The sequence below is a fragment of the Condylura cristata genome, unplaced genomic scaffold (genome assembly GCF_000260355.1).
Source record: "Condylura cristata isolate star-nosed mole 26May11 unplaced genomic scaffold, ConCri1.0 scaffold00001, whole genome shotgun sequence".
Classification (NCBI taxonomy): domain Eukaryota; kingdom Metazoa; phylum Chordata; class Mammalia; order Eulipotyphla; family Talpidae; genus Condylura; species Condylura cristata.
In genome coordinates, this window is record NW_004567102.1 from 53,965,754 (window position 1) to 53,983,434 (window position 17,681).

Sequence of the window (17,681 nt, forward strand, 5' to 3'; positions counted from 1 at the left end):
CATGGATTCTGTATGAAATAAGATAGGATTTGGCTCCTGGCTTTGTTTATTGTAGTTCTGGGAGCTTGATACATAGTCTCTGTGAACATAAATGACTTCTGTAAAATGGAGATGATGCAATGGCCGAGCTAGGCTAACAATCTAGAGTCCCAAAACAGATGGGTGGGTCAAGAAGATGTGGTATATTGGCATAATGGAATACTACTCAGTAATGAAAAGAGATAAACTCATGTCATTTATACAATGTGGATGGAGCAAGATGGTACTATACTAAGTGTGAAGTCAGAAGGAGAAATGCCAGATGGTATGTGGGTTGTCGAGAAACCAAACAAAGGGTCACATAAAACCAAACTTAAAAACTAACCCTTGAAAGCTGACTATAGAACTAAGGAATCCAGAAGGGAGGGGAAGGAGAAGGATGAAAAAGGAGGAAGGGAGCAGTAGTGGTACTTTGGTAGTAGGTAACATCTGGAGGGGAGATCCAACACTTCCAAAATACAAACAACTATGTAAGCCAATGTTACTTCAATAATAATTTTTTAAAAATAGGGATCATGATGATTCTTTCGCTGGGTTAGTATTATGTGTAGTAAATTAAATAATATAAATAAAATATAGCTTGGCACATCACACTCAACATATATTATTTGTACTATATTTTTAAAAATCTTTAAAATACACTATTTTTAAAGATGCAAAATAGCCACCTTTATTTATCCTGTGGCTTGGGTAAGCTCCTGTCTACAAAAATAGTGGCACACATTTCTGGCTAAAACTTGGGTCTTATCTGCATTAACCATGGATGAGACAGTCATAAATCACAGAGCAAGGAGGGAAGGTGTGCAGGGAGGGCTCGGCTGACTATTTTCCAGCAACTTAGAGGGCTGCAGAACAAAGGAAATCATCTCTTCACCAAAAGGCCACCCCCAGACCATCAAAGGGCTGAGTGTGGGAGGATTATTTTTTTGCTAAAACTGCAATTGGGGAGTGTCTCTTGTATGGCTGCTTTCTTATCATGACCCTCCCTCTCTCCATCTCCTGAGTTGGGGCTGGGCTTTCACCAAGTACTTTCATATCCATTATCTCCTTTGGGACTATCATTTATCCCATGATCAAAGAAGTGCTGCTCCATCGATCCCCAATGCACAAAAGACTGAAGTGATGTTCAGAGAGGTGCAGAGGTTAGAGGGCAAGGGCCTTACGCCCGTTAACCCAGAATGAGGGCCCCGCATTTTCTGACGCCCAGACCAATGTTTTCCCAACTAAACCAAGCTATATTTAGTTCCAGTGGCTGCAGATCTGGTGGTTTGGAAGTTTTATCTAAAGAAGGTTCTGGAATTCCCTTCTGAGTCCCCTCGTACATTTATCAGCAGATAAATATCAGGGCTGCCCACTCCCTTCAACACTTGGCTGTGGGGCCTGTCCTCAGCATCCAAGTCCCTGGTGATGGTGTGGCTGATACAACCCATGTGCCCTTCTGTAAAAAGAATGTCATGTCAGAGCTATTTTGAAAGTTTAGGTGTTAATCTTGACATAACTTAGAGTTGTGGGGACTGTGTACTAGTGGAAATAATTTTGTGATGAGATTAGTCAGGAAGCAAACATGAGCCATCCTCTGCCTTGAGGTCTCTAACTTATAATCAAGTGGCAGGAACATAAGGCAGGAGAGGGTGTCTTTTCTTCTGCCCATAATAGTCACCATTCAGACCATGCTTCTCACTACGTGACTTTGGTGAATGTTCTTTCAGGCCGTCTGAAGAAAAGCAATAAGGAAAAGTGCTACGAAAGAACAGGATCTTCTCAAGGTTGTTCTTCCTGACATTAGTTTTCTCATGAGTTTGTTCAGGATATGGCTGGTCTGTGCCATCTGTGCTTCCTCTTCTGCCTATAACACTTGACTTGTCACAGCCTCACTGGGCTTTTACCACATGCCACCTTCTTTCTTTCTATCTATCCATCTACACGTCAATTCATACACACTCACCCATCCACGACCATCCATCCATGTATCCATCCACCCTCCCTGCCCATCAGTTTATTCACATATTTAATCAGCATTTATTGAACATCTTAGTATGGAAGATTGGAAGTTGATGGTAAAACTATACATACATATATATATATATATATATATATATATAAACATGATCCCAACTGTCTAGGAGCTCAGAGTCAAGAGGGACAGGACCATAAGTTAACCCTGTCAGGAAGATTAGAAGTTGATGGTAAAATTATACATATACATATATATATATATATAAACATGATCCCAACTGTCTAGGAGCTCAGAGTCAAGAGGGACAGGACCATAAGTTAACCCTGTCAGGAAGATACAGGAGTTCAAAGGGAAAGTCTAGACAGGATGCTGATAAAACAGAGTAAGCCCTATACCTGAACACCTAGAGGATGTCAGAGTAGGCTCCAGAAGGGATTCATCTGTGCTGAATCTTAGCTGATTGGAAGAGGGGGAGGCATAAATTATTCAGAGATCAGATACCACCAGAGGGGTGAGAGAGATTTATAAGCCCTCATGTTTACAGAGAGTGGGGTCTAGGCAGTCAAGCCCAGTTGACCTCTGGTTGCAGTAACAGTCCAGGCCTCAGGTGACACAGAATACTGAATAGTCATTGTGTTCCCTGAACACAATTCCCCACCCCTGGTGCAATCTAGACACAATATACAATCCACACATAATACAGTAAGACCAATGTTTCCTTGAAACAGGTGGATTTTAGCTTGAATGGAGTCAGTCTCTCCTTTTAGAAGAGGACTGGCCAGAAAAGAAAGCAATGCTTGATACCTGTGTTTCTCAGCCAACACACAGTCACCAGTTTAACAAGCAACAGCAGCTCCTCTGCACTTGTTACAATATGTTATAGACAACAGTGGATTCTAGCAACTCTATAATTGGCTTACCCATTTATTGTCTAGTTTTCACTGAAACACATTATTTATAGCAACAATAATGGTATTAATAGTAGTAGTAGTAATAACAACAAAAGCTTAAGTTTACTGTGTGCCTGGGATTATCCAAACAATTATAGGGATTATGTTACTTTATCCTCACACGCATTCTATGAGGCAGAAACACTTACCATTAGAGAATGAAGTAACTTCCCAAGATCCATCGATGATAAGCAGAAAATTTTAAGGTTACATATAATCTGAATCTATAGACTGGGTTTTTAACAACTACATTGAACTTCTCTTTTAATAAAAAGACTACAGACAGTTAAACTTACAGAAAATCAATCCAGTCATTTTAAGTCAGAAGTTATAACAACTACAGATACTTTATTATCAATGTCTAATACTTGTGATCATTTCTCATGGAGGCTGCTAACCAGGCAATCTCATGGTCAAGGCCTCATCATTGACCTAAGACAACATCTGGCCCTTCATTATAAACCCCATCTGAACACTCAGCCTCATCCAGATAATCCATTGCTTTAACTAACCTGTCCTTAATTACTTGACTCTTAAAGCCAAAAGTGATTTTAATATGAATCATGTTCCTAATTGACTCAAGTCAGAGCTGAGTTGTAAGTTTACAAGCAGAGCATTTAAAATCGCTGTCCATCAGATATTGAGGGGCAATTACTTATTCTTAAGTTAATATTCATTAGAAAACAAAAATACCAATGAGAAGAAGTTCATTATGGGATAGAAGGAGAGAAGGGTTATCAGTTGGAGATCTATCTATCTATCCATAAATATAAATATATATATATATATTTCCTCATTGAACAACTGAATGAAAGCGGAGCTTTGTTCTTTATTAACTGAGATACCTGAAAACAGACAATTAAAAGACTGAGCTTCCTGTGAAGCTTATATTTAGGGAAGTGATCAGGGTGCATACAACTATATATCAAAGACTTTGAAATAGGCATTTCTTCTAGCTGGTCCATGACGTTTTTGCATTTAGTTACCTGGATAGACTTTGGGAAAGATCCAGCAGGATTTTTAATCCGGTGTTATAATCAGTGATGACTTGTGCTGCTATGGTGGGCCTGGGGAAGAGCACAGGGAAGAGAAAAGGCCCTTGACTGAGGGCTGGAGACATGGAGTTCTCATTCCAGGGTTGCCCCATGATAATCACAGCCTTGAGTTAGTGTATTAGCTCCATGATCTTTATTTTTCCCTCTATAAAATGAAAAATGAGATAAGATGAGCCTGGAGTCCTTTTCAGTTTTCAGGGATCTCAAGTTCTAGGAAACTTGTTTTGGCTGGGAGCAAATGGATGACTTAGAAAGGACAACCAGTTCCACACCTGTCCCTGTTGTAATAATTAAACTTAGGGTCTGGGGTTGTGTACCTGAAGCTATATTTCAATAGCTTCAGGAAAGCTGATGGGTAGGTCATGTAACAAATCATGTGCAACAAAAGAGAGAGAAACGAGTTATTTTAAACTCTGTCAGATTCAGAAATGTAGGTCAGAAAAGAAATAATGTCTCTGGAAACCACAAAAGGAAAATAATTTGGAAATTTGTCTCCTGTCCTCAAATTACCCTTCTACTAAACAGCTCTTTACTGGTCCTCCCTAGCCTGGTAAGTCATCAAAGCATGTAGTCCCTCCTGGAGGTGGAAAAAGACCTGCAAATTACACAGGACACTGCAACAGTAAACTATGACTCTATAATCACAAAACGGTGGTTGCTCTCAATTGTCAGTCAACAGCCTGGTCATTCAGGAAATATTTACTGAATTATAATATTCAATAAAGTTGAATTCATTTCTTTCTTTTAGCCCCCATTTTTTCTTAGCTGTGGATCTCTTTGTGAAAATGCTAAATGTATAAATCACTATTGGTAAAAAGCAAAAGGATAAACTATGGTAAAATGTAAGACAACTTCATAACCCAAGATCAAGTATAGTGGCTGATTAGCACTAAACATCTTGGCAGTTGGTTCTGAAACAGAAGCATAATCACTGTGCTATTATGTCTTCTGCCCAGATCCAACCAACTTCTTCCAGACTAATGTCTAGCTATGATGTCCAGCCATGATGCAATAATGTAATTTCCAGGGTGGAGGGTGGACTACAGTATAAGGGAAACTTTATAGACCATGGAGCATCTGCTTATGTGCAAGAACATGAGGAATTACAATGCATGCAATTTGGGTTGTGTATTCCTTACTTACTCATAAATTTTGTGTAACCTACTACTAACATTAAATAGAATGCTCATGAAAAATGTTATTTAACCTAATAAAACAGCATTAAGTTTGAGGCTGTTAGGTAGCTTTGAGTAGCACATAACGCAAAAGTAAGACACAAGCAAACCCAACCCTTTGGTCTGTGTGAAACACAAATGAGGCTTAACTATGAAAAAAAAAATAAATTAAAAATAAACAAATTAAAACAAAACAGAACCGGGAGCATTATCACAGAGAGATCAGAACATTGTCTGTGCCTTCCGTCTCCCTATTCCCACCCCTTTTAATAACTTAAGCAGTTGCTTATGATCCCTTCTTGGAGTGGTTGACAATACCTTATACTGTAGTCCACCCTACAGCCTGGAAATTACATTATCACATTATGGCTGGACATCATAGCTGGACATTAGTTCTGGATGAAGTTGGTGGGATCTGGGCAGAAGACACAATAGTACAGGTACCCAACAGACAACTCCAGTGGTTATGCTTCTGTTTCAGAACCAACTCCCAAGATGTTTAGTGCTAATAAGTCACATCAGTCATGGCTTTAATAAAGGACTCAAATTCTAGCTAAATCAGTCCACAACGGTTTTCAGGAACCATGCCTAGGATTCTTTAAACCAAAAGACAGTTTCACACACTGATGTGGTTTCATTTAACACCAAGCCATTGGATTCTGCCTTACTGCCTTTCAAATGGGTGCAATACCTTTGCTCATTTACCCAACCACAAAACACTAGCATAGATTTGATTTCTTGATTGAAAATGGAGCATCTTAATCAGTCTAAAGGCTGAACTGTGGGTCTCTCATTTTGTTGCTGTTTTCTTAAGCTTAGAATATTTATATTAGTTGACAAGTTATAGCCCCTTATTGTGTTTATTCATTGTTGTGAAATACTTTGTATAACCTCTCAAATATTCACCACACTCCCCCCACAAACTCTAGACTTTCCCACTTTCTATCCACTTCTTGTCTCTACTCCAATCCATGGGCTGGTTGGCACTGACACAGGTTATCACGGTAGTGCAGCCGTACAAATTTCCTTCCTTGTAACTTTACCAATGTCCTCACCAATGCCTGATCATTCATTTACTCACCTGTTTTTAATGTTTGTTGCATTTTTTTTAGAGGTTGTTGTGATGGACTGCCTCATCACTCACTAGGTTTATGTTCTTAGGCAAATTCTTGTGTTACGTGGATGGTTGAGTTAAATGATCTCTGAGGTATCCCTCACAGTAAAAAGTCTTAACCTTTTTCTTAACATTTGTAACCTTGCTCAGATGTCAGCCTCTCACTACTGCCTTTAGTCTCATTGATGGCATTATCTTCTACTTTTTGAGACATATGAAGGGGGTTGCTGCCTTTCCTCTTTCCTATAGCTTTGCCATCATTTACTATTATCTTTCAGGAAAAGGAGACATGATCATTGTCAAGGTAGCAGTAGTCCATCTTTCTGCACTCTTCTTCCCTTTTCTTCTGTGATTTTACTCCTTATTTTGACATATGGAAATTATAAGACAAATTCATGCTTATAAAAATCTAAGAATACAAAAATTAATAAAAGTGAATGGTCTTACAGATCTTCTTTCCCATTCAATCCTACTCCACAAAGATAACTGTTTTAACACACTCAGTATTCTCCAGAATCTGTTTTATACATATATAACCATTTATATTTACATAAAATATACATATGTAATTTACATATGAGCCTTTCATATGCTATTCTACAACATGTTTTTTAAAAAATCAGCATTCCATTAAACAAGTATTATTGAGCATCTACTATGTGTCAAGCTGTATGCTAGCCCATGTGCATCTAAGAATAACAAGACAGACATGGCTCTTACTCTAGTAGACCTACCATGCAGCAGAAAAAATATTTTCAGAATCTTTCCATTTCAGTATTTACATATTTTGCTCATTGTTTCTAGTGTCTGTATAGTATTCTATGGAAGAGATCAACCATAATTAACTTAAACATTCCTTTATTGAAAGGACATTTAGATTATAGGCTATGTCAATTTATCTTTTGGCAATCAAAATTCTATCCTTGTTTCCCAGCCTCACTGAAACATTATTAACTGTCCCTCTCAACTGCATACATAATCACTTCTTTCATCTACAATACAGCTGAGGCCATTCTCCACCTTAAAAATGCGAACATCCCCTTTATTCTGCTATTTCTTGAGCTGACAAGCTATCCCTATCATTTCTTTGATCATTGACTGACACAATAACCATCTCTTCTCTGCTCTTCCTCATTATGAGCCCTTTCCAGATTTTGGTTCTCACCATAATGCTAACGATGTTCTCTGGGAGGTCCCCAGTCACCCCAAATCTCTACATTCAATGATCTTATCTCAGATCTTAGCCTTTTAATTTATTTTTAAATTAAATTTTTATTTAATACATAGTTCATTTTTGTAAATTGTTGGATTTTTCCTCTCACATATAATCTCTATAAAATTCCCACCAAGTCATCTATGAATCCTTACCACAGTCTCTTGAGCTTTTCCCGTCCCTGTTGTTATCCTTCTCCTCACCCTCCCCTGCTATATTTCTCCAATTTCTGGCTTGCTTGCTAGCTTTCTCCCTCTCTCTTTTTTTCCTTTGCCTACCCCTTGTTTGTTTTCCCTATGTACCCCTATAAGTGAAATTATCCAATATTTTTCTTTTTCCTTCTGACTTATTTCACTGAGCATAATCCATCTCCATACATGTTGCCACAAATGGCATGACTTTATGTGTTTTGATTGCTGAGCAGTATTCCACTGTGTATATCTATCACAATTTCTTGATCTAGTCATCTGTTTTTGGACACTTGGGTTGTTTCCACACCTTATCTATTGTAAATAGTGCTGCAATAAACGTAGAACTCAGGTTTCCTTTGAATTACTGATTTCGTTTTCTTTGGGTAGGCTCCTAGATTGGGAGAAAATATTTGCACTCAATGAGCCTTATAAGAGACTGATATCAAAGCTCTATAAGGAGCTTATACATTACAACAAAAACAAAATAAAGAATCCCGTTGAAAAATGGGCAGAAGAGATAAAAAGATAAAAAAAAAAAAAACTTCTCCAAAGAAGAAATGCAGATGGCCAATAGGTACGTGAAAAAATGATGAATATCACTTAGAATCAGGGAAATGCAAATCAAAAAACACAATGAGATATCACTTCACACCAGTAAGAATGGCACATATCAAAAAAAAAACAGTAACAACAAATGTTGGTGAGGATGTGGAGAAAAAAGAACCATCTTACACTGCTGATGGGAATGCAAGCATTTGAGAACCCTCAAATTACTAAAAATGGATGATCCAGTAACTCCAATCCTAGAACTTTTAGCCTTTTTAGCCTCGGGGCATCATCCCTGTCAGGAAGCTTTACCCGTCTGTCTTCTATAAGAACATGTCTCTAGTTCTAGTCTTTACTCTCTGACTGATGTCTCCCTCAATGTGCACAGGCATCCCACCCTTGACATATTTTTCTCTCTCTTTCTCAGTTTCTCGCCAATCCACTCTACTTGGGCTCACTCTAATTATTGCATTTTCATATACTGTAAGATCTTCTTCATTTCTGGTCAGGACTATTCTAATGAACTGAATTTCAAGCAATGGGGCAGTTATATCCCCAAAGGGATCTTTGCATCAAATTCAGCATGCTCAGCACAGCCAGCATTGTCTCCCACAGCTTGGGACATTTTTCATGATTCCATTTTTGCTACAAAAATTGCCTTTTTGTCCCCAGTGATCCAGGCTCAAATGTTGGTATAATTTTTATGACTGTCTTTTTTGTGAACCTCTTTTCCATTCACTGCCAAGTCAGTAGATTCTACTAAAGCAGAATTTCACAAACCAGAATCTTACAGAGTAATTAGCTAAACAAATTGAAAAAAAATTAAAATGCAATCCTCAGCGCATTGCATTTTAAATCATAGATTTCTATGCATTTTCCCACTTACTATACCAAAGAGACACTTCTTTTCAAATGAAAACTATTGTGGTCTATGTGGAGGTAAAAGGATACATTTTGGCAAATACAAACAGAAAAAAATGTCATTCTTTGATGAAAACATTTTGATGTGTCTTTTCATAGAATTCATTCAGAAGTGAGTCCAACAAGAGGGCGAGGTTCAGAGAGCCATGCAAAAAGGGTGGTGGGCTTGTTGCCTAAAATGGTGTCTGATTCAGACACTAACCATTTATGCAGTTTGTTGAAAACAAGTCCTATAATCACTGTGAAAATTACCACAGATGCACAGGCATTTTCAAAATGGATAAAGACAATCTCATACTCAGCATTACCCTGGCTCAAAATTCTTTCAAGTGATCGTAGATATCTCACTCTGTCTCTAATTTGATTCCGTTTGGGCTTACCAAAAAGTTGTCTTTTAAGTGGTGCTTACCAATTTCCACTGGAATTTCTATGTATCAACAAGTGAAAATATATGCTCCAAAATTACGTAAATAGCAGATAAATTCAGCCTCTATAAAATGTTAATTATAAACTGAAACATATGGATAATAAGTGGATTATATAAATCCTAGAACTGATTTTGGTCATTTTGACCCTCATCTACAGGTAGCTCTGAAATTATGAACCATAAACTATATTTGGTGCTAATAACAAAATTTTCACATCAAAGAACACTTCCAAAATCTAATAAGATTAAAATTTATGATACCATGGAAAACAGACATTTCATTTGTGATATGCTTCTATGAAAAATGCCAAAGAAGGACACTTTATGAAATGACTGTAAAATGTTCATTGCAAGTGGCACATTCCACGCTCTCAGTTGGTATGTACAGCGGTATAGGGGTAAATAAACAAGGAAGACAAGAGTTTCAGTTAGAATTCAAGAAATTGAAAACTCCTACTCAAACTAGCACAGACATTAGGGAAATTCAGACTCTTCCATCACAAAAGTCTCAGAAGTGGGAGTTCTAGGCACAAGCACAGAGTATGAAGGCTCCAGTTATCTTTTCTGTGAGTTGCTTGGTATTTCTTTCCTTGATATTTTGGTTTCATCCTTACTGCTAATAAAGCAGCTACAAGTAGCTCCAGGTTTCTCTCTTAAACACACACACACACACACTTGCCACTACTAGAAGCACAGAAAGATCTAGACGCCCCACAGCCAATCACCCCTCAGATTATATTCATTACTTACCAATCAATGACTGTAGATCAATTATGACTTGAGGTATCAATGACTTAAGACAACAAATCATAAATGGCAAGACAGTAGATCAATGGCCTAGATTAACCACTCAAGCTTAACCTTGGAGAGATTATGTTACTGTGCTCTGAATCACTTGACTAATTTACACTCCGCTAGCAAGGAATGAGGAATAGGTGTTTAGTATATTATTTGTTAATTCTGGAATAACTAACTCTCTCAAAACTTAGTGATTAAACCTGTGAGAATGACTAATATCAAAAAGACTAGAAACAACAAATGTTGGTGAGGGTGAGGAGAGAAAGGAACCCTTGTACGCTGTTGATGGGAATATAGACGGGTCTAGCCCCTGTGGAAGAGTATGGGACTGCTCTTGCTATTTGCAACAGTGATAGAATTGGAAGGGATTTATGCTAAGTGAAATAGTCAGAAGAAGCTGGGCGAATATTGGGTGGTTCCACTTCATGTGGCATGTAGAGAAAAAATAAAGTGTCAGGCAAAACCAAGTCAATATCAAGCCCTTGACATATGATTACAAGACTGAAGCAACCAGAAGGGGGTCTGGGGGTGGGTGTAGGAGGGAAGGGGCCCAGTGGAGCTTGGCATTTGGTGGTGAGTATGGTTTGAAAACACGTATTTTTGAAGTTTTGACCTATAGCCAAATACAATGATATAAAACAATACAATGATATAAAAACAACTTAACTTCAATAAGCATAATTGGGGTATAAATCAAATTGTTTATTGTATTTTCAAAAAGAACAAAACCTAGTGCTTAACCACCTTTTATTTTAGTGCAAAATTTGTGGGGCAGCAACTTAGTTTTGAATCATTAGCTGCTTCTTTGAATTATGTAATCCTCCCACTTGCGTTAGAAGTTAGCTATCAGTTGACTGGCTATCAATTTGGAAACTTAGTACTACTTCAAAAATTCTCTCATTCTCCAGCTCAGCAGGCTAGTATGGGCTTCTTTAGATGGTAGTGAAAGGTTCTAAGAACAAGAGGGGAAGTTTCAATGTGTAAAGGCAAGTTCAGCCTCAACTTATGTCAAGTTTGCTAATACCCTATTGCTCAAAAGCAAGATCATTACTATCCCAGATTCAAAGGATTGGAAAACAGTTTCTACTTAAAGAAGAAATAGATGAGATTATGATCACATTTGCAGTAGCATTTTAGTCTTCTGTCATCTGCATTGGTAATTTTTTTAATAAGTATTTATTTATGCATACAAGGGCTGAATCGTAGGCCAAAGGTACAGGGGCAAAGGTGAGAGGATTCACCAGAGACAGGGAAAGGGTGGGAGCAGAACATGCAGATCTACGGAAATACACTGCTGAGTGGAGCAGTGGACTCGTCTGTTGTGCAATGTGGGTCACCTCCCTGGCCAGGGATTGAACTCATACTTCAGTGGCTGCAGACAGCTTCATAGTGCTGAGACTTAACTCCTTGCACCACTAGAGAGACCCAGTGTTGGTAAATTTTAATCAAATATTGTTCAAAGAAAACATGCCTTTCTCTATTTCAATACAATATTATTATACATTTAAGAAAAATTTAGATATTTAGATTTTCAGATATCTAATAATACATACATACATATATATATATATATATTTCAACTGTGTAAAATACATGCCTTAGAGTTGGCATGATGTTACTGTACCAATTAGTGTATTTGTTAGAAAAGCTCAATTACTTGGCCCTTTGCCTAATGAAAGCCTTAGAAACTTGGGAAATTTTTTTTTTTCCTGGAAACTTCTAAACAGAGGTCAACATGCTCAAATGCAATCTTAATTTATAAAGAGAATGCTTTATGGCATGGCCAAGACTTCAGTAAAATATTAAGGCATGTGGTGATGATCACATCACCTGATAGAGGTGGATGCTTTTACTTCGTTTCCATAAGTTGAGAAATATAAAGAGTGATTAGGTTTGTAGTTAAATATCATAGCAATCAAATCTCAGAATTGAAATAGAACCTGAATTGTATTCTGAATCATTTACCCAACTACTTTTATTTGCTGGAATTTGGCCACTTACTAAACTCTCATATTCAAAACACAAATGACTCTAAAAGGCCTTTTAACTTTCCATGGTCATGTTGATCCATAAAATTCAGTTGATTAGGAAAAAGCTCTTCACGTTATCTCTCAGAGCTCATTTCTTAAATGATAAACACAATAGGTTTGGCTGGTGGTTCCTATGCCCACAAAGGATTGTGAGTATTTCATTAAGGGAAAAACAGGCACAATTATAAAAGAACGTGAAGTGATATGAATTATTTGTGGAGAGAAAACTTTTAAAAATTAAAATTCAGTGATTAAAAAAACATACAGTTGAAAATTAAAACAGCTCATTTAAATGGCGTGGAGGTAGATCACTCAAATCTTGATTCACTCGCAGAAGCCTGGAAAGCAGTATCGGCGAATATTTTTGTTTGATTGTCTCTTTTAATATTAACATTTTGCTAGATTTGTTAGTTCCTGCTCACTGCTTCCATAGTTCAGGCGTTAGCCATAACAATTTTAAGGCTGACAATGCAAGAATCACTAAGTCTGCATACTCTGGAAATAACTATACATAGTTTACTAAACAAGTTAATCCTAAAATATACACCACAAAACAAAAACGTTGCCAACATAATTCTGCTGTGAGTTCTGAGCCCTTCTGATGCAGTCTAGCAAGGGGCACTAAACTGGCTAAGGACAGTAACCAAAGAGTTTACCAGTCACTGTGAGAGTTTTTCAACATTATGCTCAATTGCACTACTCAGGTTCAGAGAACAATAATAATGCGGAGGGCCTCCCTGGTGGCCTATGGGATAAGAGTCAGTGCTACCACCACAACCGCCCTCTACGGTGACCTGAGTTGTATACCCAGCTAGGAGCTAACCCACATGGTGCAGCTGACCTTTCCTACCTCCCCTGCTGTTTCCCTCAGCAGTGTATTTCGGTAAAGTCACCTCTTTGCTTCCCACTCTGTCTCTGGTGAATCCTCTCATCCCACCACCACCAGCTCTGTACGTCTGGCCTATACCCCAGTTCTTCTACACAAAACAAATAAATAAAAGTTTAAAAAATATATACCCAATCATAATGGAATTTATGTAACAAACCAGGGCTGCTTACCTCACCTGTAGCAGCGCCAGTGTTTGACAGTCCTATGCAGGAAGGCTCCCAGGACGGTGTCCACCAGCCACGGAGGACGCTAAGCCCCGCCCCAGCAAAAGGCCACGCCCCAAGATGGAGTCTTCCCGCTGCTGGGGACCTGGGGCTGGGGCTGCCAGCCTCCCGGCGGGGAGCCAACTCACGGAGTCAGCAGAAGACACACCAGGAGATGTCTCTGGAGCTACCTCGATGCCCAGCACAGCACCAGGTAATGGACACTCCAAACAGCAGCTGCAGCAGCCTACTAACCTGACCTGACCAAAGGCCACACTCAGGCAGCTCAGCAAGGCAAAGGTGCCAGCTCCCCGTCTTTGCCTTCCCTGCCAGGCTGAAGCAGCAGCAAAGCTGGGAAGTTTCAGCTGCTCAGTCACTTCCAAAGCCTCTGAGGTTGGCTGCTGAAAGCCTCTCCCTGTCCTTCAGAGACCCGCAACAGCCTTCTGGGAGAGCCACGTGGTGGGGGCAGAAATCTGCTGATCCCAGAATTGCTGAAGATCCAAAAACGATGAAATCCTAAAAGCTGACTCTCCAACACTGAACCCTGGAGGAGTTATACTTTTGCAGTCCCTTAGAGTTCTTATCTCTACCCCTAATGATACGTTGTTTGTATTTTGCCTGGGGCTTTCAAGCCTCACTAGCACCCTCTCCATGGCTGCCATCTGTAGCAGACTTGGGCTTCAGCCCCTGTTACACTTCCACACCAGATGAGTAAAGACTGAACTCTGTGTCCCAGGGCTAGTCATTATGCCTCTTCCAGTCTGCAGCCTGTGTTAGTGCTGACACATCTCTGGAGGAGTTATGCTGTTAGAATCGAAGAATCCAACTTGTCTGAGAATGTTTGACACAGTATTGCAAAGTCAAACATCCTCACAACCTGTGGCCCACTTATTCTATTCCTTGGTGTATTCCCAAGAGAAAAATCCTGCACATGTACAACAGGATGTGTTCATGGTAGCTTTGCTCAAAACAAGGAAAACACAAAACCAGTCCAAATGTTCACCGTTGGGAGATTGGGGGGGGGGGGAGATAAACTCTGGTATACTTGCAGCAAAGAAGATGAGTGTCTAGATGCTTAGATCAATCTTAATAAAATAATATTAAATTAAAATGATTAAGTGCCAAAAGATTATTTTAAGGATTCCTTTTTCTAAAGTAGTAAGAAGTAAAATAAAAAATATATTTTAGAATATGTAATATATGTAATAAAATTATTTGAAAAGGAAAACAAATTAATGATTGATAATTCAAGATGATGTTACTTTGGGAGACTAAGGGGATGAGGAAGAACCATAAGGAGAAATGTGTACTATTTCTCAAGTTCAAGCTTTTGGGGAAGGGAGTAATATCATAGGTACATGGTAAATTGTTTAGAATACTTAAATAGTCATATTTTAAATTAATTAATTAATTATTGTTACAAAAGTAACATTAGTTTACAGTAATATCTATGACTCAGATGAGGGTCCACCTTTTCAGGTAGGTGTTACCACACATATCCACCACCAAAGCAGCCATTCTCTTCCATCACAACTCATTGTCTTTCCTCCATTCTCTCTTCTGTATTCTCCCTCTCTTCCTCTGGCAGCCTAAGTGTTATAGTCAAACTTACAGGATTTGTTTTTGGTTTGATGTTACCTGAATTTTTGTTTTTATTCTTTATGGTCCACATATGAGCAAAACCATCTGATATTTGTCTTTCTCCTGTCATATTTCACTTCTGGTTACATTCATGTTGTTGCAAATGGCAAGAGCTCATATTTTTTATAGCTTAGTAGTATTCCATGGTGTCTATATCTATATCTACTTATCAATGGATATCTATCTGTCTTCTTAATCCACTCATTTGTCTTTGGGCACTTAAGTTGCTTCTATAACTTTGTATTATCTATAACGTTGGCTATTGTAATAGTACTTCAATGAACATAGGAGTATTTACATCCTTTTGAATTAGTGTTTTTGATTCTTTGGATAGACATCTGTGAGTGGAATTGCTGAATCATATGTCAGATCTATTTTTAATATTTGGAGAAACTTCTGTTCTGTTTTTCATAGGGTGGCACATTTTGTATTCTCCAACAGCAATGTATGGGAATCCTTTTTTTTTTTTTTTCACGTTATCACCAATACTTATTGTTTGTGGACTTTTTGATATAGGCAAGTCTCTCTCACAAGTGTGAGGTGATATCTCATTGTGGTTGTGATTTGCATTTCCATGGTGATAAGTGATGATGGACATTTTTTCATGTGCCTGTTGACCATCTTTATGTTTTCTTTAGAGAAATATTTATCTAGGTTTTCTGATCATTTTTTTAATTGAGTATTTTGTTCTCTCCTTGTTGACTAGTATGAGTTCTTTGAAGATCTCTGATAGCAAATTAGTTTTTTAAATGAATATATACATATACCTATGATGAGACTGATCCATAAAAAAGAATTATGATTAATCTAGTACTTTGTACCTGAGTGCCTGTAGAGGGACAGGGAAGAACTGATTTGTGTGAGATCTGTTCTTCATTCACCACCCCTACCTTCTCCCTTATAAAGAAGGGAGAACTTATTGGGTACTTTGAAGTAAAGAGGGAGAAAGGAGAGGCATGGGTTCTCACCTGTCCACAGATATGCACCTTGTGCTTTACAAAGAATGATTATTACAGAACTTGGAGGAGGTTTTTTATAAGGCAATTTAAACATAAGAACATGAGCACAACCACTTTGGTACCATATGACTCAGTATAAAATTGAGTGGCTGACTGTGACTTTCTTCCCACTTCTGCTTAGCTATTGTGGCCTGTAGAAAGATCTTCCATTTTGGCAGTATTGGGACAACACTGCTGGCAGGATATCAGTGCTGTTGTCTAGGGTCCAGCAGTTGGGGCTGAGGAGAAATAATGCAGAGCTCACGGACAAGAGTGAGGACTAGAAACCAACTTCCTACTTTTAGGTGTTGGTCTTTGTGAATGCTACTGATATTTTTTTGAAACTCAGTTTTCCTAGCTGTGAAATACAAGTAATAGTCCATGTCTCATGACCTACTCTGCAAGTTTAAATCTACGAGGGTCATTTACCCTCGTAGATTTTAGTGCACCCAGTAAATTTCAGTAAATTTTAGTGCACCCTCTTAATAGGTGCATGGGCCAAGGACATCAAAGGGAACAAATACATATAGGCAGGTTCTCTATAGGACCATAAGGAGCACAGGTGAACTTGACCCTGTCTTCTAGTGAATAGCAGTCCAGTAAATGCCTTTAATTTGATGGATCAGTTTTTAAAATTTTCTCCCTTGTGAAAGATGTGGATAGAACAGCAAGAAAGAGGTGGGTTAGAGGACAAACTTTTGCAATAAAGACCTGGGTCGTCAAAAAGTTAATATAATTACAATGTCTTATATTTATGAGTACAAGCCTTCAAAAACTTCCATCCAAAAAGTACTAACAGGTATAGACAAACAAAATTGGTATTTGAAGCAGCAAATCCTCAGCTATTCCCAAATTTGTGCTCCCCAGAAGAGTGGCTTGATGGGCCTACAGACTGAGTCCATTTTCCCTACTATATTTCAGAAGTCCACAAACATCCATTCTGTGCGAGACTGTGAGACTGTGACCTTGAAACTCAGGCCATTTCAATGTGTTCTGCAAATCCTCCCCAGGGAAGCATGCTGGACATAATGCATGATAAAATGAGCAAGAGTATGTCTAATTATCATGTACCTTGCCATATTTTTCTTTTCCCCTTGTGGATTAATTGTGCTTTTCTGGTTTGGCATAGAATCTTGTATCCAAGTTTTTCAAATCTATTTTATGAATATATTTCTAGATTTATTTTTTTGTCAGAATAAACACATTATATGATATGATTTTCAGAAAAACAGATATTTTGCACAACCCAAGGTAGGAAAAGTTAGAGTTGTATTTATAATTAGTAAAAGTTAAGTTATGACAACAAGACAGCACTCTGGATCTCTGGAGAGAAATGTTCCTGCTAAAAAAGAGGTAAAAGTCAACAGAATAAAGAGAATTATGGACATGTCAGTGAGATGCAAGTATTGTTTTTGTCACTTCTCTGTCCCCACCCTGTGCTACTTCATCCCATGGGGAGCTTCTAGAATGAGACCCTGACACTTTAGGAGACTCAGCCTTGGGCTCAGCAGCTGTTTTTCTTGCACAGCACATA